The sequence below is a fragment of the Ptychodera flava genome, chromosome 13 (genome assembly GCF_041260155.1).
Source record: "Ptychodera flava strain L36383 chromosome 13, AS_Pfla_20210202, whole genome shotgun sequence".
Classification (NCBI taxonomy): Eukaryota; Metazoa; Hemichordata; class Enteropneusta; family Ptychoderidae; genus Ptychodera; species Ptychodera flava.
In genome coordinates this window covers 5,273,681-5,298,122 of record NC_091940.1, presented here as the reverse complement: position 1 = coordinate 5,298,122, position 24,442 = coordinate 5,273,681, and the positions used below count along the sequence as shown (strand labels likewise).

Here is a 24,442-nt window from a genome sequence, read left to right as displayed (position 1 = left end):
GCTGTTTGACAAAAAAAAGGATAGAAAACAAAGATGTAATGACATGTGGCAAAGCAAAATGTGAAATTCTTATTTAATAAGTTAATGTTATATTAACTTTTTCACCTTCTGTAGTAATTTGCTCCATTGTGTAAATGTTGTAAAGAAATTATTAGTTCTTGTACAGGTATGTGATTGGCTTATTTTGTCATCAACATCACTTCCTATTGTTGATGCTGAAATACTGCATGCCAAGTAGACTGGGTGCATCGTCAAAGTTAATTGTGCACAATTTTTTTCACCTTTCTGAACTCGTTCACAGTTGTAACACCATACATGAAGTCTTTCAATCCATTGTAAATTTTTTCTTAGGTTCTCTGTGCCTTATCATGTTTCTAGGTTCTCCTAAGTGACAGAAATTGTGCAATATGAGGGTAGAGTGTCCTTTTAGCATTTGCCAAGGACACCATTCATTCAGCCTTATAAGTTAGAATATGGAAATTGCTGACTTTGAAATTGTTGTGAATTTATTACATCAATATCATTACAAGTAACGGTATAACTGCCGGATAGTGCCTACTTAGTTATTTCATACATACTTGCCGGGTAATGGCAGGTACAAAACATAGCAATATTGTACGTGAAAAGCACAAACTAACATAGCATGTATGTCATCAAGTGAACCACCATAGCACTGAACAATTGTGAACATAAATTGTGTGCAGTATATGTAATTATCACATCACCAATTTATTTCATGGTGATAAGTGACCACACATCATCAACTTAGCTAGAATGTAGACAGCAACACAAAACAACATACTGTAGCTGTTAAGTTATGTTGTAAATTTGACCTAGGTATAGCTCACAGTTTATTGCATCATCAGAAACATAGACAAGTCAAAGTGTTGAAGAAATAATATTAATAATATAATAATATTAATTTGTAGTACAGAGTGCAGGTCACATCATGACATAATTTATTATCATCGTCATCAATATTGTGAATTAATTTATCTGTAGTGAGTTCAGATTTTGTAAATTTACTCTTGTAATCGTTCAACATGTTACACTATTATTAACCCATCCAAGATCAAAGCTTCCCTCCCAACCTACCCCTCCCATTTGCTTTGATGGAATATTCCAAGGAAACATATGTTCCGTAACCAGACAACCATCTGCTACACCAACCAGGTAATTAATTTCAAACAAAACATTTTTCATTTCTTTTCTTTTTTAAATGAACAATTTTTGAAATATTTCAATGGGATATCTTTTTTGTGACTGCTATCTTGTTTTGAAATACACGTAGTGATCCAACAGAACAAGTGGAAACTATGTCTGAATGTTATCAAGAGCTTTACAAACACCAACGTGTATCCATAGCAACATTTTGATATCTCACTGAAAAAGAAACAATTTTTTATGTCATATGTTCCATAAATTTATTTACCTGGTAGATCTGTCAAACCTCTTGTGAAACAAAATACTCTCCACAATACACAAGCAGTTTCTATTAAAATACATCAGTTTGATTTCAGATCAAAATACAGCAAATTGGTTTCTGAATGTGGCCACAAGAGGGCTCTTTAAGATCTGAAAAGTCACACCAAGTTTCTAAAGTATGTTGTTTGTATGACTGTAAGGTGGGATGATGTAACTGGGGGATTTGTTCCTGTTAGGGGATTGTTTATCCATCTTAACATTTTTATCGTTACCAACCTTTTCACACCTGTACCTCTGTAGATAGGCTCCAACCAGCACATCCAGAACTAAGGGGTTAGTTACTCCAAGGTTCGGCAGTGAAAAATCTTAGGACAGAGATAATTTTATTTTCCATAGTTTGATTTCATTTTGTATCATCACTGTTTTTGTGAAATATTGATGATGTATTATATTATCTATACTACATGTGTTTTAATACTCCTGTGAAGGATAATAAACTGGTAAAAGTTGCAAAGTTTCAATCTACCGGGTATGTGTGGTCATCGTATCTGCTTTAATTCACATATGGCACACATACATTCACTGAAGAATTTACATAAAGGGACAGCACATGTGTTACCAGTTTGTCAAGCTTTCTACGGAATTACTAAAACTTCAGCAAGATGAGACAGGATGTAACAAAATTATGTAATATCTTAAATATTATGGAATGGGTATTGTTTTCTCTCAAAATATTTGAAATATATTTTATGTTAAATATAGCTATGTTTGCAGTAATTAACACTCCGACAGAGATGGAAGTGAGAAGGTTCAAAACTTGCGACATACAGCGCCTTCATTCGCTGTCTAAATTTATCAAAAGCATTTTATCAAGAAATACAATATTAACATACGTGTCGCCCCAGTAAAGCTGTTTCTCATTACATGAATGTCAGCAGTAGAATGGTTTGTTTCATGTGAGCTTTCACTTGGTATCTGTGACATGTGTTCCCAATGTGTTTTTTTTTCCACCCATCATTCTCATATGTTTCTCAGTAAATTTCACAAATGTTTTCTCTTTATGATCATCAAGGCTAAGTGATACTTGTGGGAACGATGTGAATTTCCATGTTGATTTGTCAGAATATTTACATTTACAATTAGGAAAGGTTCTTAGTTTTAAGAATTTCAATATTCGTAAAGTTTACAAAGAACACTACCACCATACTATATCAAAAGTCTCTGTTGTTTGTAGTTTGTATTTTAAACTGAACATACAAGTTGTAAATAAGTTTAGCATATGTGGTAATGTGGTAACATAGTCAATCAGATTCACAGTTTGACTTTTACAAATTGCCCAACATTTCCAAGTAATTTTGGACAAATTTAAAATAAAAGTGTGAAAACCAGGTAATGTTTGACCGTTAATGGTTGGCCTTCAGTGCTAATATGAGAAGCTAAAATGTTGTAATCTTTATTCTTTGGGAGACATGTCATCATAATCAGGACACTGTATAATGTATCCAAATTCAAGAACAAAAATTCTTAGTTTCGAAATACTCAATATTGTCCCCATTTATTGTTCACTAATTTAAATTATAAGAATTGTCTCAGTTCTGAATAAAGGAGAGAGATTGGTTTCTTTTCTTATTGAAGGATTTCTTGTCCTATGAATCTTAGTTACAGTTTTCAATGTACTCTTTTACGTAGTGATGCATTGTCGAAAACCACAGGCCCCGTTAGGGCAACAGCTACACAATTGATTTTTGTATAGGTTCATCAAGCAGAAAAAAAAATCTGACTCAGGAGAATGCCAGTGACTTAAAGTTTTGTTAATGAATGATTTTCCACATAAAAAACTGATGGTTCAAAACACCTCTGGAGCTGGTAGACTTTGAGTAGCCAAAATTATTGGAAACTTCAGACAGTTGATTTGCGTCATACTCAACTCATTCACTTACCATCATAGAGTACAGATCAAATGATTGTATACTGACATGTTATTCAGAAAGTCCAAAGGAAATACATGTTAAGGTCAGAGGTCAAAGCTGCAAATATGAATTGTTTTGGTTGTGGTTATGGTGAACCCAATGGTCATCTCTGTGATATAACTTCTAGGCAATGTCTGAAGTTCAGATGACATAATTCAAAATCTTAAAAAATAACTTTGTACCTTCTTTGCATGATATTTCGCATAAAGCACAACTATACCATACTGATGTTTGATATTGAAAGCCTTAACTTGGACAACAACAACAACAACAACAGCAAGCTGACTTCCACATTTTCATCACATTAATACTTTCAAGAGTAAGCAAAGAGGAACTACGTGTACATTGAATCAGGCGTGGTGTTCTGGAATAATATTGCAGTACATCGTGCTTGATCACCCCTCCAATGTAATGGTTAAGTCGACATGCATGCCTGAAAGAGATAGTGAGATTGTTTTGAAACTTGTCACTGTTACCGACAGCCACCCAGGAGAGAGTGTTTAAGTATTGTCAGACATTTATTCAGAAAAGGTAATTTGTAATTTTTTTTCACTAAGTTTGTGTGTTCCTTTCACATCTGACAAATCTGAATCCTGCAAGAGAGTGAGACTGTAAGTGTTGTAATTTGGCATCCAAGTGCTTGACAATGTCCCTTAGTTTGAGAGTTGGTATGAATGTATTTCAAGACAAGGTAATTACAGACACTTCAATTAATTACATACAAGCAGTTGACAAACTTTTTCATAAAACTACTTTCCTGATATGATCATATATGTCAATCTCTACTTATTATGAACATACAATATGTAGCGCAACCGTCTGCCTTGTCTGTACCGCTATCTTAATTTGACCTAGTTTGTTCTGTTCATTTTTTGTCTTACCATGTTTTTGGTCAAGTACTAGTTTGCATATTTCACTGGTAATGTTTTGACAGGATGTCAAGTCTATGATCTCAGTGTGTTGCATGTAAGCTGGCACAGAACAGGTCATACATGTAGTTAAGATGACCTTGAAATTGACTGATGCACCCAACAAGTAAACGTGTGATGATAATGAAAACAGATTGTACATCTAACGTCCTAACGGTGTTGGTTATAAATATGTTTGCTATGCTGGTGAAAAAGGATATCATATATGAAATGTTTGAACGTACATTGGCTTGACATGAACACTTGATGAAATAGTTTTCTCTCATAATTGGTGTGTGTGTAGTTTCAACAATTATATCATGATTGTTATCATTTACCAGCATTCATTAAAAAAATAACAGTGCTGAGCGTACTGGCAGGAAATGTTTTCTGAAGAGATAAGCATATTGTGACGTGGTTTTAAGTATTTAAAACTCAAGTGAACTTTAAGTGTATGAAAACAAACATACACAAATGTTATGCGTTTACAAGGCTACTTGTATCTAGAGATATATGTATCTGTATTTGTTTTTACAATACTTAGGATTTTGAAGTGTTATCATTGCAATTTACAAAGTTAAACAGTTTTCATATAAGGTTTGCTGTGAAAGACTGAATTATGAAAGGCTGGATCATGGTATGTATTCAAATACATCCATTGTAATTTAGAAAAACATGTACACTTTGCACATTATGATAATGTAAGCTTGGAAGAGGAAAATTTCTGAGCTGATATTCATGCTTAGTATGTCAGAAATTGTGAGTAAAGCTGTTTGAAACTTCTGAGAGTCGTTTGAATTAGTTCAGTTATACTTGAATTGGTCTTGTCAAACAGCAAAATGTCTGAATTTTTGGTAAAAAAATTAAAAAAATATGCGAGAGGGAACACTTGCTGATTTTAAATGCAACTAGTCAGGATTTGTTTTTAACATCATGGAAGAATTTGAAACTTTTGAAGAATCTTGTGTTTGCTTGTGATTTCGTATTGGTTGTCATGACACATTTATTAATAATGTTAATCTTAATGCTATTTGCATGAAACTCAAATTGGAACAGGGGCGGTCCTCCTTAATTGAGGAATCAAATATGAGCTCTAGAAGTCATATGAAGTAGCTGAATTGATGTTTAATACCAGCCATGCAGCATTGGTAAGCATTTACACGACAGGGTTGACAAAAGTTGTCAATTTGTATCTGATGTGCAGCTGTGTATGCTACATATCTGTAATAACAACCATTTTATTGATGGAAATGTTGGCAAAGTTGGCAAAGTGCCATGAGTGAAGAAAAGTTTTAATCCATCAACTCTGTAGTTATGGAAAACAAAAATCCTGAGAAGTCTTCAAAGTGTTAAGAAGTAGTTTGATAAAAAGTACATACAGCCACGGCATTGTGTGAGCAAACGGAAGAATAGTGCCAGGAGATTATAATGTGTGAAACGTAATGTCAAGGGAGCATAAAATAATCTATTTCAGTCCCCATGATACCTATGAAACAGTTAAATTCTATTTCTGATAATGATGTGTGGAGTAATTACAGCAATATGGTTAGCATGGTCATTTGTAAAGTTAGGAAATAAACATTTAATGATATTCTCAAAAAAAACATATTTTTCATATTTGCCATTGAAAATGTACATTTTTGAGGGTCAAATGGAACAGAGTTTTTCATTTGACCTGCTGTAGAGGTCTGCAGTGCAATTGTTATTCAACTACATTATCATAGTCAGTATTTTAGCAGAAGGCAGTAACAAGTGGATGTTGGTAGGGTTCAAAACGTTACCTGAAGTTGCCCTTTTTTGGTAGTTTTGAGTTGAAAACAAGGGCAAAATACTGGACCATTGAGAAGGCCAAAGCTATGAAATTACATGTTTCTAAAATATCTTTCCCAAAATGGTTACCTGTTTTCCATATCCTTAGTGTGCAAATAGTTTTGAATCGTCAAATCACTATTTCCTATATATTTTTCACGAATCTTTAATTCATGCATGTTTCTGTGTCATATTATACTTCAAAAACATGTCAGCGATATTATAGACCAAAATTCAGCTTTGCTGTCTGTGGTTGCGAATCAACAAAATGAATGGTTTGTAACAAAATAATTTTGAAAAAAATTCTGCTTTTATCAGCAAGAATTCTTAAAGCGTTTAACATAAAAACCAAACCATAAAATGGATACTTATGTGCTTTAGAATGAGAAAAATAAAAAGTTTAATTTGATTTGCAAATTTTAATATTTATAAATTTTAGTGGGGTGTATAGCCCAGGTTACTGATATAAACATTCCAGGAATTTCCACTTTACTGTCGGAGCATATGGTAACAATCAGTCAAGTCGTCCCTACTCAACACAAGTCCAATCCCTACCCTTTTCACAAATCACAAATTTCCTTTTCAGTCTTGGGTGAAGACGTGTTGCTACATTTACTGAAACCATCTTGTGTTCTGTTACTCATTTGTTTTTCCTTTGTACTCTGATAAAGCAACAAAAGAAGACCTGCATAGATTTTGATAAGAATAGCCCATTGATGCCATTGTCACTAAAATTAATTCTGTTACCCAACATATTGATACACAAAGAATAAATCTGTTTTGCTTTTTTCTCATCTTTTAAAATATTGTCATATTTCCTGGCCATACGGTGGAGATGTGATGATTTTGGTCATCATAAATTAAATTTTTCAAGTGACAGCAATATGTTGGTATCTAATGGTATTCAGAAAATTAATGAAACTTCTCTTTGATGGTGAAATAATGTGTATCTCATATATGACATCTCATGATAGCGACAGCACTGCACCATCTTGTTCTATTCATCCAACTCTACACCCCTTTGTGGTTGTTATCACAACCAGGCTGCCAGCAACTCGTTTATGATATGATTGATATATGTTGAAGGTATCTGCTGTATGATTGATCCCACACCACTCTGGCTGTGGATCCCATGATGGTAGCGTTTCAGGATCCATTGTGTGTTTCTCTGCTGGTTTTTTTTTTCCGGGTAACACGTGTAGCCAGTTTAGACAATTGCTTCATGAGATAACTGACATGCATAGGTTCAGCTGTCTTTCAAAGTACAACAGCTGTATCTGTACAACAGCCTGGTCTCTTGAAGCCACTTCTCAGTCGCAAATGCTGCTTTTGTCTTTTTTCACCAACCATTCTTTTTCTCTGCCATCCCATTCCAGCATTATTGACTTCTATTGTTTGGCTTGGCAATAGCAATGAAATGAACAAAACAGGTAATTTCAATTGCTGTCAAAATGATGAGATCAGTGTCGTAATCCATAGAATATGTGTCATGTGCAATTGTGTTGATAGAAGATGAAAATCAACCCAATTAGGTATTATATTGTTCACTTCTTAATTTAGAAAATTAGTGCCATCATATTTTTCTGCATCACAATTTATAATTTGCCTACAGGTTGGTCAATATTTGATTGATGTGATGTTCAAAAATTTCTGCTTCAGAAAGTAGTTTCTGATAATGCCTGCGTTGCATAAAATTGTTTGAGAAAGGATAGTACCATATGTGTACACATTAATCAACATTATTTGTAGCCTCTTTCTTACCTTATTCACTGACCATGATCAGATATCCCACCTTACCCTGACATCTTCAACCTTCAACATGGATTTTACCAAGCCCAGTTAGCATTGGTGTTCCTTGCCCTGCAAGCTGTCAATGCATCATCTTCTTTCAGTCTACAGGTAATCTGTATATTTCATAGGACTTTTGTACAAAAGTGCTATACAAAGTCGACTTGAACGGTTACTTCTCAGAATAAAACTGTTACTCTAATTGTTTCACTGTACATCTACGGAACTTTAAGGACTAAATGATTGAAGTGTGATGTGAAGGTAAATTCCTTCCATGTTTGAAAAAGAACAGAAGGATGAAATTGAGTAACCTAGCTCTGCATACCATCCTGTGTGTTCCCGGCATTGTATGGTCTTGCACCACAGCCCTGCTAAGGTCAATGGACAAAACCAGCAATTCAAACCATGCACGAAAAACTACTTTTTGGCCGAAATCAACTTGATTCCTATCTATGCCTCCCTGAATCAACCAACCGCCCATGGACCAGCAATATCTTGCATGAATGTATCTAATATGGCTGGTCACTGGGCTCTTTACTGTGCATTGCTGGCAAACTAACGGTTTGGGAAGTCACGAGAGCAAATTTCTTTTGCAGTCTATTAGCAGTTGAGTGATTTGGGTAGGCATACATCAGAATCAAGTTGATTTTGCCCCAAAAGTAGTTAGATGTTTTTTGTACATAGTCTAAAGTGGAAATGCAAATCCTCGGTTTTGTTTATGGACCTTAGCAGGGCTGTGGTGGGAGGGTGTACAATGCCGGGAAAACACAGCATTGTATGCAGGGCTATGAGTAACCATGTTGTAAAGCTGTTTGATGCTACACTTGAAAAGTGACACGTCTGCCTACACCATAGGTTACTCTACTATTCAGCAGTGGATGGGGACATGTGTTGCTAAGCTGCATACATATGGCCTCCCTTTGCCAATGAGATGATCGTTTCATAAAAAAATTATAATTGATGTAATGTTGAAGATACAAAGACCAGAGGATACATATGGCAACCATTTTCAGAGTCCCTGTAGAGCTGTCAACTTCAAACAATTGCCCTGTTTTCATAACATTGGTTGTTTTATCAATTAACTCACATTGAAAATGTTATTCTCAATGCAGAATGCAGAGAAAGGCATCACATGTGTTGTGTGTCTGTACTGACAGACTTTGTCTGTTTTGTTTTATAACAGTGTACTGAGGTGCAAGCTGACCTGTTGTTGATTTCACTATCAGAGGTTCAAAAGTGTCAATAACCTGATTCCCCTCTCCCGCTGAGGGTGGGAGTGGGGGTACATGATATTTAATCCTCTACCAGGGTGTGTTTATATCTGAAACAACAGTTCTTCCTTGATACAATTATTAACAAGTTTACAAGTTTACACTACCGGTTATGTCAACGTCATTATAGGGGCACTGGTAATCATAGTCTGGTACATTGTGATTCTACCTTATCAGTTTGACCACTGATGGAAATTGGGACTTTCTCAGTCTCGACCAACCAATCATGACTGTTTTGAACATTTTATTTTTGATAAAATACACAGAACAATACAATGTATAGCACAGAATGTCTAAGTCGGGACTTCAGGAAAGTCACCTTTATGTGTTTTAATCATCCAAGATGGTAAGCATATCACTTATGAACTGTCAAAAAAGTTGAAATCCCTAATAATTTGATCACTAAATTATTTTGGCTATGTTAATTTCTTAATAATTCAACTATTTACACTTGTAATTATTTTTTTCTGGTTGATTTGATAGGGTTTTTACGGTAATTGCAATGCTGTAAACAGTTGATGCCTAACTATGGTGAAATACTGAGGCAGGGTAACTTAGAGATGTTCAGCAATGTTGGAGTGTATTTCATGTAACATTGTCAGAATGTGTTTTGTGGTATAAAACACACAGCATCACTTAGGAAAAGTATGGTAGAGATCAACTGAGAGCATCAATTGAAAAATGAAACATAGCAGGGACAATTGTTGACATATGGCCCTAGTGTTTTGAATTATAAATTTGGAGATAGGCTGCGCAGCGTCATCAAGACACAACAGAACATTGCACAGCAGATAGACCATGTACTTTTAAAGTAGGGTTCTTTCCGTAGCTTTTCATTGGCATATTATCCCATTCAACCGGTATATAGAAAACGGCTGTGATGTTTGAAAATACTGAAAGGATTCTGAATTTTGAAGTTACAAACACTTTAAAATGAAATTTGATTTTAGGACTTTGATAGTTTGTTCCTTGCATATGTTGTGTAACAGGTCCTGGTGTAATAATTTTTATAGCTGTAGTTTGTGCGAATAGGGTTTGTTTTTCAACAGAATGTAATCATCACAGGGGAAAAAAATTTATATGAATTGAAAAGAGCCCAGGTCATGAGCCAAAATTTGACACAGCAATCATTACTTAATTGTCATATTTAACCACAACTAATTAAAATAAAAAAGGAATGTTTGATGCATTGGCCCTCCTTAGGGTCATCAATTATATTCAAATTGGACAAGACAATAATCAGTATATCTAGCTGTCTGTGCCTGTAGTCTGTGCTGTCTGAGAGAGTTTTCCAAGTGCCAAGGCATTATAACTACATGCAAAGTTTAGGACTTTTATCATCATTTCTTTCCCTGGATGTCCAGCTTTGCTGTTAAAAACAAACTGATTCCAAAACTAGTTCTCAAAAAGTACAAAAACTTACGAATGTACCAGGGGGTCTACAAAATCTCAAGAAATATGTTATTATAGTTCATCTGAATGGAGTCATGCTCTTCAATAGTCTTTCATGGTGGCATATACAGCAACATTTTATATACTTTTTAGAAATTCAAGTAAGATTTATTCCTTGAATATAAAAAACATCATTTTATTTTGTTGTTAAAATATATCTTACTTGTGACAGGTCAGGATTCAGATCACATAGCTGTAATAATTGGACTTTGTTTTAGAGTTCAGTTTGTATCAAAGCCATACCCTCAAAGAGAATTTGACATTGCTCTTGTACCCGCATGGCTAAACTGGATTACTGTAGTTTTGCCTATGCCATCTGACTGTCACTGTGGTAGGTTTGCTTGGATGTAAATTTTGTGTGATGTTCACCACTTAGGATATACTAATTTATCAATTTGCGGTTTGAGCCTTGAGATCACTGCCTTGACATATGTCATGTGCCCAGATGGAGAGTCTTGTAACACAGTTTGGATGGCTCTTGCAAGGCATGTACAGCATAAGACAGCAGAAAAGAGGATTTTTCTGTTACTTGATATCAGGCTGACCCAGCTCTCTATAATGTAAATCAAGAATCAAGCATCTGGAAGCCAGCAGCTGACAGAGACACGCAGATATAAACACTGATAGCCTTAGATCACCTCTTCAAATTTAGTAAAAGACCAACATGTCTCTCAAGCCTCTCAAGGAAATCGTACTTTTATTGGCAGAGAAAATTCCTGCTCTGAGAGGAAGCAGATCACATAACACTCTGTCCTGTGAGTTGAAAAACCTGGACTGTCCCTTGGGTTTAACTTGTCTGGGAGGCTTAATAGTTTAACCAAGCTATCACAACTGATTGTGGTATATGTAGGGTGGCAGAACATTTGTTTTCATCTAGAATGTTGAACTGACAAATCTATCACTTCCCTATATTTGAAGAACAGATTAAATATGTTGAACAAAGTGTAATATGCTTATTTCCAAATGATTTCAAACATATACTGTGTTTTAGATGAGGTTTTATCTTTTGTGAACAAATTTCAAATCTAAACTGTTTTGTACAGTAGATTATTACTTAATGTACTGTTTAGCCTTGAAGGTTTTCATCCAATACTTTTATTGATGAGTCTTCTAACCATCAACAATTTGTAAGATTCATGAGGGTAAGAACCAATCCATCAGTTCCTTCCCTGCTCACTCCATCCATCCTTCTATCCATCTATATTGACTGTGTCCAACTCACCCACTGGGATCCATCCATCCATCCTATGCCAACACATCAATCCGTACACTTATCCTCCATCCATTCCTTTTGAGTTTAATTCACCCTCTCTCATTGATGTGTATTGTCCATTTACCCACCTGGTACATCTGTAGACTTCCTAGCCAAACTATCATTTAAGTATCTTTATCTGTGAATCTTGTCTTTTGTATATGAATTCTTCATTCATCTGAAAATGTATCTGTTCCTTGTTGTCCCCTGGTATTTCAAACACTAAATTGACATAGGTATAATTTGTAAAAGTGAAAGACGTTGAGTATAGAATAGTCTAATTCTGGGTCCATACACCTCGAGAACAATTTCAGACATTCATATTTTTACAGTACTTTTATGATCTGCGGCTTATGTGGACTCGATCCTCACTCATCATGTGGGACTTTGTGGAGTACATAAAGTTTTACCACTTTGTCTTTTTGTAAAACTTGAAAATTTCGTTTTTTCCCTTTATAGTAAAGACGTAGACAGCAGCCATTTTTGAAATTTAAGATATTGGTAAATTTTATGTACTTTGTTTTTTTAATCCTATAATCTGCTGGGTGACTAATGACTTTTTAGTCTTTGATCATGAAAAGAAAATGATGAAAACACAAACTATGTTAAAGGAAAGTGTGGACAAAGCAAAGTTCAGGCAGTGTTTGAACTTTTAGTTTTGAGGCCTGTATTACCTTAAGTAAAGAATGTCTTTTACGTATAGTGAACTCTTTGAAAGTTTCACAGTTGTCTTAACATGAAAGAAAAAGAGCAAAAAGGTAGATGTCACATGTGTGATGAGGAAAGCCAGTTAAAGAAAGATCATACAGCTATATTGCATCTCTCAAATGATGCTGCTGATGTGATATTCCATGCAGATGAAGTTATGTGATTTGTAAGGTGTTTAATAAGGCATGGGTGTCTTGTTTGGATCATAGCATGGAAGACTGGTCCAACAGCTGTGTGTAGTTTAGCGCAGAAAAGTCATCCATGGAAAACATAAACCTTGAAAGTGAAAAAATAAACAGAGTTATTGGTTGGCAGATGACAGAAGCATGTTGTTGTCCAAAGTACAGGAGAGTGAGTAGCTTAAACTGTACAGACAATCTATCTCTCATTTATTTGTGGTAACTCAAGTTGGAATCGTAGTTTAGAATACTTAACATAGCTCAGCTGGTGTATGTCAGTAACATGATAGAGGGCCGCTTTCAGGGCATTCTAATGAATTGCAGATTGCGTTGGCAGTCTCATTGGAAAGTCCAGGGGTAGTGTAGCCTGTTTCATGTCATTTGTTGCCGGTGATGTTATACTCTCCAAATATCTTATGAAGGAAAACACCGTAGGAGAGTTATGCTTTTGAATAAAATGTGTTTTTGTGTAAGATTTTAAACAGGTGTCCGTTTTCATGATCTGGTATCAATAGGGTTTTGTTCAAGGTTCCGTAAGTTCAAAACATGTAAAATACAAAATCTACGTATTGATACTAGATTGAAGTTTTCTATGTTATTGCAATTTTCATCAAAATTGTTTTAATACTAACACAGTAACAGTGATTTTATCAACAATCGACTCAATGCGCTTGAATACCAACTTTGCATCAGGTTTCGATTGAAAAGTTGAACACACTGGAAATGTCCACCAACATGTGCATCTCTTCAACCACTTCCTACTTCAGAAGATCAACAATCCTTGATAAACGCATGTTCCCACCAACTAGGAATCCATGATTAGATCCGTATGTACGGGTACATTTGTGTCCAACCGTAGCATTGAAAACAGCAGGATTGAAAACCCAGCAGTGTTTGATGGAAAACAGTGAGTTCCATTTCAGGGTTACTTATTTTGCAAGTTTGCCAGGTACCGGCATATGGCCGTTAAAAGAATGGTACCGAAGGTATCCAGTTGTCTCACTGAAATACATGCATGTACAGCATTGAACCAGAGAGTCCTACCTGCAGTACATGTATTGGTTGCAATCCATCATTACCAGGAACGACAGCTTGGGTATAGAATAAATAAGTTGCTGGTCTCACCAGATACCCATTAGGGATATTGAAATAATCAGATGGTGGTCTGTGGATTTCCAATCTGTCTTCATTCACAGGTTCATCACATATGGAAATGGTGATACCCCCACTCCGTTGTTACTCAGTACTCACCTCACAGGCATTTCAATTACTCCACAGACATGATCTTAAGGATACCAGATGCTATAAAGTCAATATCCCAGCTGCCATGCTGTAAAGTCAATATATCAGCTGCCATTATACTCACCTTGTTGTGCTAGCTCAGGTATTTCATATGAGTCATAGCAGAAAGATTGTAAATATTATTGTGAAATTGTTCATATCTTATTATTATGTACATGTATCTTACATAGTATCAGAACTTTTAAATTAGTAAAATGCTGTCCAAGCACAGCATTCTTTAGATTTTAGGATTTGTAATTTGTTCAATTATTAATATCTCAGGTAATGAATGTGTTTTCCAAAGAGTAGTAGCAGCCATACATTACTGCTTATCAAATAGATGAAATGCTTTGAAGACCTGGGTCATTATCTGTATCACATTTTGTCAGAACCATTTGCTCTGCATAGTCATGATATGTGTTGTTCTGAAGGTTAACAGTGACGTCACCACAAATTCCAAAACCAGATTTCAGAACATCATGAAGAAATGGCATAGTCTTCTCAGCAATCTTACGTTCTAATGTGTGCTGGTATGTCTTGCATGGAGAACAGATGTCTTGAAGATACAGATGCTCTCAATTCTTAATTTTGTAAAGCATGTGATATTTCAGTCTGGTGGAATGTTCATGTTTTGCCCCAGCCTTTGCCCTGATACTCTAATAAACCATAGCTTGATATAGTACTTGATTCAGCATTACAACTGTATATACAAATACCTGCCTGAACGACACTGGGCCCAATGATAATTGTGGAGACAGTTTGGTTTACTTAGGGGGCCCTCCCAAAAGCTATAATATGCTACTGGACCCCCTAGGATTGTGTTGATTCGTGAAATTTTTCAGTGTTCTTCAGTCATCACAACTCATTAGCTCTGACAATATATCACTATTTACATGTAGCAGCTACTTTCATACTGGTGTACAGAGTGTCTATTCATGTTTTTATAAAGTTCTGAACAAAAAGTGGTATGCAGACTTAGGTAGATAGCTAGAAATAGTTGATGGCTTTCATAACCAAGTTAAATAAAAAATGATAATTTTTGTACCGTGACTGATGTACCGTACCATATTTATTAAAAAGTGTAAAATTCAAAACTTTGAAAATTCCATTAAAAGGTAATTATTTAGTAAAGTTAGGATGTTCTTTTCAGTTGTTGCATAATTAAAGAATTATTTGCATATTAAAGGTGATCAAGCCACTAAATTTTTTGCTAAACAATTTTCGTTATTTTTCTCTAACAGTAAGACTTATATGTGACGATGAGATTACGACAAAATATCAATATGTCACCAGATTAATTTGGCAGCTACAAGGATTTGAAATACACCCACTTTATCCCATTCAAATGACAGAAATTATGAATCTGCCGGAAGCATTGCCCAACCCGATATATTTACTTTCAGTTCCTTTCTCATCAGGGAAAGACTGCATTATCTTGCATGGTACCTGAAACCTGGGTCCTTGCTGACCAACTTGGGTGACAAACAGAAGACTTTTAATCCCCCAAGGTGTTAATGTTCCATTGTTACGTTTATCTTATCCAGCTGGTGCCATTCTAGGAAAGGCAGGTCTGTGAAATTAATCCTCTGATAACAAAGTAGGGAAATGGGGTATTCCAAAGTTAATGGAGCTTTCCGGTAATGCTTGAAATGCTGGACTTGTTTTGTTTACATGCGAACCATTTTGAATAATAAATGAAAGTTTTAGCTATTTTCCTGCGGAAAATGTGCATAAGAATTTAAATTATCACTTCTCAGGTCTTCCAAAACAAGAGTTAAAGCTGTTGCAAATATAAATGTAATGACCACGCCTTATCCATATTTTGTAGAATTATTTAGATTTCCAATCCAACAATTTTGTTTATTTTGACACAAATTATTGTTCAGATATTGCACATTATATGCATCAAATAAAAATATTGGGTCACCAGCCTATTTACAATGCGACATCGCTTAACATCACCCCTTCCCATATGTGAAATGGGAAATATCACAATTTGATGAGAAATATGCCCTTTTCAAATTATTTTTTTGGAATTTTTAAATACTTTATAAATATATCAACATTCAAACATTTAAAACATACAACTCGAAAATGATATAATGATCATTCAATCATCACTAACAACATCCGCTTTCATGCTAAAAGCTCTGACAATAAGTTGTATGAAGATAGGTTCCCATCAAATCCACGGTGTAATTTTTACAGTGAGCACAGTCCTTTTACAGGGATATGCGTGCAGAGAGTGCGTTCTATTGTTTGCAGCTATGATGACATAGCAAGTGACTCAATCACCCTTAAATTGTTTGACATCAATAGTGACGGTCAAAGTTTTCTGGATATTTTCAAGTGGGACAAATCCATTTATATCCTCTAAAAAATTCAAAATCATGTGCATTGAAATAAATATTGAAAGGTATATGGTGTTCCACCACACCATTGTTCCATTAGTCTTCTTGTATGCCAAAGTTTACTGGGTCTTGTAATATGCTAAATTTATTCTTAATGAAGACAATAATTATCAAGTTTATTGGATCATTGTTCCAAAATCTAGCATGAGTTTTTACATGTAGTTCACCAATTTAAAAATTTGACAAATCTGAGTGACCATCTTTTTGCAATTACTTCAGATTCATGTGAAATATTTTCAGGTTTGTTGGATACAGAATCATTCTGACAATGTAAGTAGTCATCGGTCTTGCAAAAACACTGAACACAGATTTCTGAATTCGCCTATGATAGACATGTTGCTGTAGAAAAGGATAAACAGAGTTCAAACAAATGTCATCACCACTGTCCATGTTTTGTCTATAGTATGAACATGTATTTTTTCAAGTATCAACATTTACAGCAATAATTTCTCGAATATGTAAATTTGGGATAAAAATAACAGACATTTCATAAGTAGAATATGGTTGACTTGTATACTTCTAGATTTTTTAGTTATGATCCGCCAGATTTTGTAAATATTCTCACAGCTGTAAGATGATCATTTTGTTGCAACTAAGATCCAAACTGGTACAGTATTAAAGTTAATTGAGTACCAGTATTTTGATGAAAGATCTCCAGAGTCATATCAAATCAAATGTGAAGTTTTGAAGGGACAGTGGTTATAAACTTGACAGCATACAGGTCACTGTAAAATAGCGGCATACAAATTGTTGAAATCTTATTTTTATACCATGATGTGATACCAATTTACCATGGTGATAATTTCATATAGATCTGCCTAAAACTGTTTGAAATTAATGAGAGTGCTGTCCTTCATGATGGACATGACACATACCGGTATTTATCCAATATTTAACTACTTTTTATAATGATATGCCCCCTGCCTGATACAGTTATAATGATATACCCTTATGTGATAGAGCTCATTAAAAATAAACTGATCATGAATCCCAGTGGTGGTTATATCTCTGCAGCAGGCACGCATCATAAACACTGTTGGTTTCAAATGATTTCATGATCCAAATCAAGTGCAGCTGTAACAGAAACTGGGCACTCTCAAATGAAATGTCCCCTTGCTACCGATTCTCATGTGGACACAGCTGCATTGAGCTGTGTTGTATCCTTGGTATATTCATGTTGAAGCTCAGGTATGGTAGTGATGTGTCAATACAGTGTTGCCAAGTGGTTGGTTACAGAAATGTCAGTAATGATGTGATATATTATTATTATTATTATTATTAAAAACTTGTTTAAAGCGCACTACACATACGTCTCAGCGCGCTGTACATGACTAAGTATTAAGTGATAGAGGGCACTGTTGTAATCAAAGAATAGAAAAATCTAAATATGTAAAATTATGTATCACTGATTATCATGTGTGCCTTCACAAGCATGTTCAATCTTTCTGTTTTACAATATAACTTAACGAACCGAGCTCAGAATTTTAGAAAGTGTTTGTATGCCAGATTTCGAAAAAATAATTAGCTATCACTGGTTGTTGATAGCTATTGAAGTCATACATCTGCCTAAAAAGGGAGAAGCAAGAAAAAACTCGTCAAATGAACAGGTCTTTTTGTGAATTGTCTTTCTCAGGAGTAGTTATATGTAGCTGTGATACATGTAGCCCCTTTGGCCTGCATGGTCAACTAGTTATTTTGGAAAGGCTAGAATATCTGTGAACACAGCACATCTGTAGGTTTTTAGTAAAGAATCAGAATATACCAATAGTATGTATTTTAAACCAATTATACGGTACATAATTGTGTCATGGAGTGAGCATTCAAATGTAAAAGGTAAATCAAAAATAGGTGTAGTCAGTCTCATATTATTGGAAGAATTATTGTAGGTAAATTGACTATTATGTTTTTACCATTCATCTTTCATTTAGAGTCACTATAACTACTTCCATCCAATTCTGTTTACAGGTTTGCAACAAGGATTTGGGGCTGATGTGCAGCGTTTCGGAATATGTTATCCAATTGGGTGGCTGAATCTTACCGTTATAATTGAACAATACAAATAGACTCCCTAAGTTGCTGTGAATAGTAACAATTGACCAATGAGATATAACCTTCTGAGCACGCTGCACATCAGCGATATGGCTTCACTGTCTTGTGGATCTCATCAAATGTGAATCTTCCATTGATCATCTCTATAAGTTTTAAATAGTTTATGAACCATTTGTTTATAGCAAAGACAATCACAGACATCACCATCCCAGCTCAAGTTCTCTTTTGACCAGTTGCATGTTGAATTCATATACGAGAACATTTTCTAAAATTTCAAGTTTTGTCAGGTGAATCCCTGATTAAGGTAGTATGCGCCTCGAAAGTGAAAGACTTAAACTTTTGCTCAAACTTTCTTAAATGAAACTTTTAACCATTATTTTACCAAATCGGAAATAAAATCTGGGGTCACCATGCAAAGTTTGGAACTAGCGATACAAATTACTCAACATTTTGTGATTGTTGAAATTCAAAATGGCCGCCATCCTTGAGTTAACTCTATAGAGTAAAAATTAAATTCACGATTTTCAAAAAACTAAGATGAAAGTTTTTCTTTCTCCAGGAGCTTTAAAATGAGCCCCCACAAGTGGTATATCAGAAAAGAATTGTAGATATTTGAGAATTTGAATATCTGTCCTGAGGCGCGTTCTACCTTAAAGAAGAATGCAATATTGCCTTGCATCATGTGGATTAACATCTGCCGGTATCCTATCATGGATATATTACGTTTACATTCATTGTTTTATTGGCTACTCATACCAATTCAAAAGTCTTACATGTTAATAAATGGGTTATGATTGACATGGGTAAAGTTATGACGTGACAAAATGTACATAAACGTAAGTCTCCATCGTTATTTTTCTCTATGCGTAAACATTTCGATCTTATCATTCCTTGTAAGGCTATATGAGCAATATGCATTCTCACATGTGGTATCTACACACTAAAATATTTTGACAGGTTGCTTAAGTGAGCAGTAAACATCAATATCTGCATTTCATTCACTCTAGGTATGGGGATTCTCCTCTAATTCCAACTTTTGGGAAAAAAAGAAAGTTTTTTGATTTCTTTGGTTTATGAAAAAGTGCTAAAAAGGAAAACATCAGCGTTAAAAAGTCAAATTGGTAGATTTATTGATATATTCTGTGTATTTGTTTTTAGATACTCTGACTATTGTAGATACCCGGAGGATCTAAAAAAGAATGCACAAAAAATTTTCCCATGGCGTAAATGGTATGGCATATATGCTATTTCCGTCATAGAAATAACATAGCAGTGGGAGCATTCCATAAGACACCTGTTAATTGAAAATCCAAGTCTGTGATTTATCACATGAAGGGAGATGAACACATCACCTGTGTCTTCATGTCATGTCTCTCTGTGGTATCATTCTCATCATACTCAGCTGTTATAGCATCACTGACAGAGTTGATTGTACTCCGTGATGAGAAAAGTGGTTTTTATGCACGGCATGCTTGTGGTAGCTTTGCCAAGACTTGGTGCTATCTTTAATGCATAGAACTTCGTGTCACATGTGTTATACAGTAGTCACTGACTGCACATCAACGTTCTGAAAGTTGCCAAGAATTTCAAAACTATACACAGTACGGCTATAGCCTTTTGAAGATATTGCAAATTATGAACAGTTTTCCATATATAGCATATTGATAAGTTTTTAGCAAATGACGTGAATATTTAAATGTTATCATGGTTGTGTATTCTTCAAACTGTCTGCTCAACAGATCTGGTTTTCATTCACTTTTCATAAGGAATCCAACATAAATATGGTAAAGATACATTATCAGGTGATATTAAGGTCTATTGCTTGATGGCATTCCTTCCTCCCATTTTCTTACACCGACAAGCAACAACTTTGCTAGTTTAAAGTTACATATTAACTGTAACTTTCATTTTTTTTCTAGTATTTTCTTTTTGTTTGTAAAACACAGTGTCTTGTTGTATTATCAAATTGGATCAAAATGCTCGGCATGCAACTTGCCAACCATACCAGTACTGTATCTGTGCAAAGGCCCAATGTTATTATCGACAACTGAATTTCAGTACTAATGTCGCATAGTTTTGACAATGGATATTGGCATGCTTATAGTATGCTTTGCATTTAGACATGCTTTTAGGAAAAGAATACAAACAAAAAAGTATAAGAAAGTATAAGGAAGAATAAATGTATACGTGCTGACAGTGTTATCAAAAGTAGCAGATACTTTTCCTTTTAAAGGTATACAGTCACCTGTAATCTAAATATGACCATATATGGTCAAAGGGGCGTTCCTTGGTATTCAAAATGCCCATGTGAGGGCGCTGTTTTTAAAACGGCCACCCGCTTGAAATCTGTGATTGGTTAGATTTTCTCCTTCCATGGTAGCTGTGGGAAAATTGGAACAGGTGACTGTTTAAGATATGTCAGAGTGTGACAGAAGATCCTAATATGTACCGGTAATAATGGTCACTGTCATAATCACATGATAATTGGGGATTTTCACCCGTCTGTTTATTTGAGACTTGTGGTTCCTCTGTTTGTTTAGGTTTCATTCCCTGATACTTACATCCGTTTGTGCGTCTTTCAGAATTTTGTAGATTGGAATGAAGAAATTAATAGCCTTCTTTATTTGTTTTCATCTGCAGTCAAGGAATTTGACAATCTCAGCAAGAATTCATTGAATATGTAGGTCATATTGTCGTGAGTATAAATGTGTAAATCTTATTTGATTTAGCAAAAATCTACAAACAGATCAGTTTATTTTACTGAATTTAATATTGATTTGCTAATCTCGACTGTACGTAACATAGATGACAGAAAAAGAAAATATAAGAAAAATATTTTATTTCAATAAATAAAATTCAGAATAAGCTATTGATTTGAACCTGTGTGTGACTTAAGTGTATGTCTTAGTCTGCCAAATTAGCTTTATCCTGGATGATGATTATTTATAATTGTTGCAGATTGTCACCATGCAGAAATGTTGGGTGATGAAAGAATTTGAGGAATGGATGCAGCAATCCTGAAACTTATCAACAAAAATTAAGAAAACCATCCTAGATAAGAATAACCTTTTCACAGTACATTTGATGACTGAAATAAACAATTGTATGATCTATGTCGCTGCAACAGAGAGATGTAGCATTTCAAGATTACCCCTGATAAAGCCATACATAAGACAGATCTTGCATTTTTGTCCTCCAAATACTCAGTTGATGTGAATTGAAGTAAACACATTTGAGATCATTCCATATCCACATCTGCTGTGAGATGTCTGTCAGTTCAGTAGATTTCCACCAATGGTGCTTCTCATCACACAATTGTTTTGCAGGGAATGATGCAGAATATGTGTTTCCTCCTTTCGGACAGGATGATTTTATACATTTGGTACACAGTTTTTATTGATCAATCTACTGAAAACGGCAGTAGAAATAAATAAACTGTGTTGTTGACTTTCACATTTGTTATCCGATTGTAGGATTTACAAGAACATTAACATGGTAACAAATGATACATCAATTTTGTCATCATTGCCATTGTACCGGTACGTATCAGTATTTCTGTTATGGCTTGAGTCACATTTTATCCTCCATGGCCCATTTATTTCCATTTGTGAAAGACTTTTATAAATTGCAATAATCCATGACAAACCAACCAGCTGTGTGTTTATTTTGCCAAGGAGAAGTGTTTGTCAATTGTGAATTTGACGTACATTGATGTGACAAACAGATGTACCAAAATTTACATTAAGTTTGAGATGATTTGGTAGGTTACTGATCTGACAGTGGCCGTTGATGGCATACATGTACCCGGTAGTTGAAAGGTTTAGTAAATCCAGTTGTCAAGAGATTCCAAGCAAGAAACTTACATACACTTTAACCTTTTCTCCAGCTTGGTGTGAACAAATCTCATTGTTTTCTATGGTAAACATGGACCTCTAGAGAGGGAAAGAGGGATGAAAGAGTTAAACCAGTGATGTACCATTCATTTGTGTGAAAATCCTCCAGGCTGATTCCCACAACTATTGACAATGATTGGGAAATTAATTGATTGAAAATGATCATCTTCAACAATTGTGAAAAACCAGTACTAGGTCTGCATTTATCCCTGACTGAAAAAACAAAAGTTTTTTTGATAAAAAGTAACATGACAGAATGACAACAATTGCGCATTTCATTCAGTGATACATTTTGCTTACCAATCATGTCAAGTAGGCATGCATCTCTCCAAAGCAGAATTTTTTGTGATTTTAGAGATGAATAGGTCGATCTAAATGATATTTAGAAAAGACACCACAGAAATTTCTGTGTAAGACGTAGTAATCAAGGTAATACCCATCAAACCTTGCAACATTTCAATAATTTCTGGTTTTGCATAATGAGTATTGCAATACATCTGAAATGTTCCTCATGAAACTTTGTTATCCTAGGTGTGAATCATACAACTCCACAATACCTTTTCAATTGAAATTATCATTCAAAATCAATTCTAGCTTGTCCGACATGAAATATATCTGGAAAAAAAAAATCTTTTCAGCTATTTGGATTATCGGTAGAATATGCTCACAATTTCTGTCACTGTCAGATCTAGTTTACAGCATTGGATATATAGATCAAGTGCTTTATCAAGAACCTTTAAATTGTCCATGATATAAGTTGGCAGTAAATGTTATATAGTAATAAAAAGTCATTAAAAACATCAGGATTAATAAAAATCAAAATCATGGATTTTTGACACGGTGATCAAAAAATGGGTTACCAAAGATGAAAATTTAGATGATCCTCAATATTTTGCCGTAATTGCTTTAAATATTGCACAGCCAAATTTTTTAATGGTCAAATTGTTTCTCTTTCTCAATGTGATCCCTGAGAGAACATTAAATTTCAATGAATCTGAAACCTTTGGAATCCAGTATATTCCTTCTAATAATTCTGATATGTAACGCATATACTCATAACAATTTCTTTTCCCACATAAATGATTCACACCTGTTGATAAAATAGTATCCACCTTTAACACAGTAAGGTTAAAATTAATGTATAGGTCAAGTGTTGAGCTCAGCAGTTACCTTATCAACTGTGGCCAACCATACAAACCCATGTCTTATTAATTTTCACTTCACGCATCTCATACCTATTATAATAGATTGTTTATAAGGTACTTCTCTGACCTTACATGACCTTTCTCAGAAGCTTTAAATTCTCCTTAAAAATTTTTATCTGATTTGAGATAAAACAAGCACTGTTGGAGTGGGTCATTGTCACCATGTCTGATAATAAATTTCTCACAAACCTGCGTAAAGCTGCACAAGTTGTTTGCAGAGCTCAATGTAGTGTTTATACAAACCCAGAATAAGGTCCTCCTTTGAAATCTGTTCATACCAATGGACTGAAGCCAAAATGTCAAGAGTAGGAAATTATGCCAGAGATGTCAGCTGTCGGATTGATTAAGTTCCCCCCTGCTTGTCTTTTCTGCTGAAGACATTGTATTATGACCTAACTGCACAAGTTTTGCCAGCTGTGTAAATTGGATGAACAGGTGCAGCACTCATCAATAAATGTCTCTGATTTGAACACTCCCAGACTGGGATACCGGACTATGCCAACTGGACTCCGCAATATACTCCACTAATCTACCCATGAAATAGCGATAACATGTGGCATGTCCAAATATAGACAAGTGTTTGCTGAACGCCTATCTGAAGATAGAATTTCTACAGTCACAACATTCTTCTTCGAAGAAATCTGTGACTGAAGAGACTGTGTAGATGGTTTTTCTTACTGGAGAGAAAGTACATGTTGGAATTTGACAGAGCTCTGTACCACTGGCAGTCGTGGTTTACATCTCTCATTACCCCATTTATCGTGTCATTACTAGGTCAGTGAGAAAACACCACCCACATGTGTTCTGTCATCTTCCTTTTTATCATGTTTTGTACGCCAGC

The 24,442-nt window shown here is 34.9% G+C and overlaps 1 protein-coding gene across 17 annotated transcripts in view; it reads left to right on the top strand.

The window, feature by feature from the left end:
* LOC139147193 (protein CBFA2T1-like) overlaps window positions 1-24,442 on the top strand; it is a 124,429-nt gene that overhangs the window by 6,169 nt on the left and 93,818 nt on the right. For 2 of the 17 annotated variants that reach the window (XM_070718170.1, XM_070718156.1), the window contains exon 1: window positions 3,841-3,926. The exons of 8 other annotated variants lie outside the window; for them this stretch is intronic. The gene's annotated coding sequence lies outside the window, so the exon portion shown is untranslated. Of the gene's footprint in view, window positions 1-3,836; window positions 3,927-24,250; window positions 24,376-24,442 lie in introns of those variants that run through there. 7 more of the 17 variants (XM_070718184.1, XM_070718145.1, XM_070718152.1 and 4 more) reach the window with 7 other exon arrangements.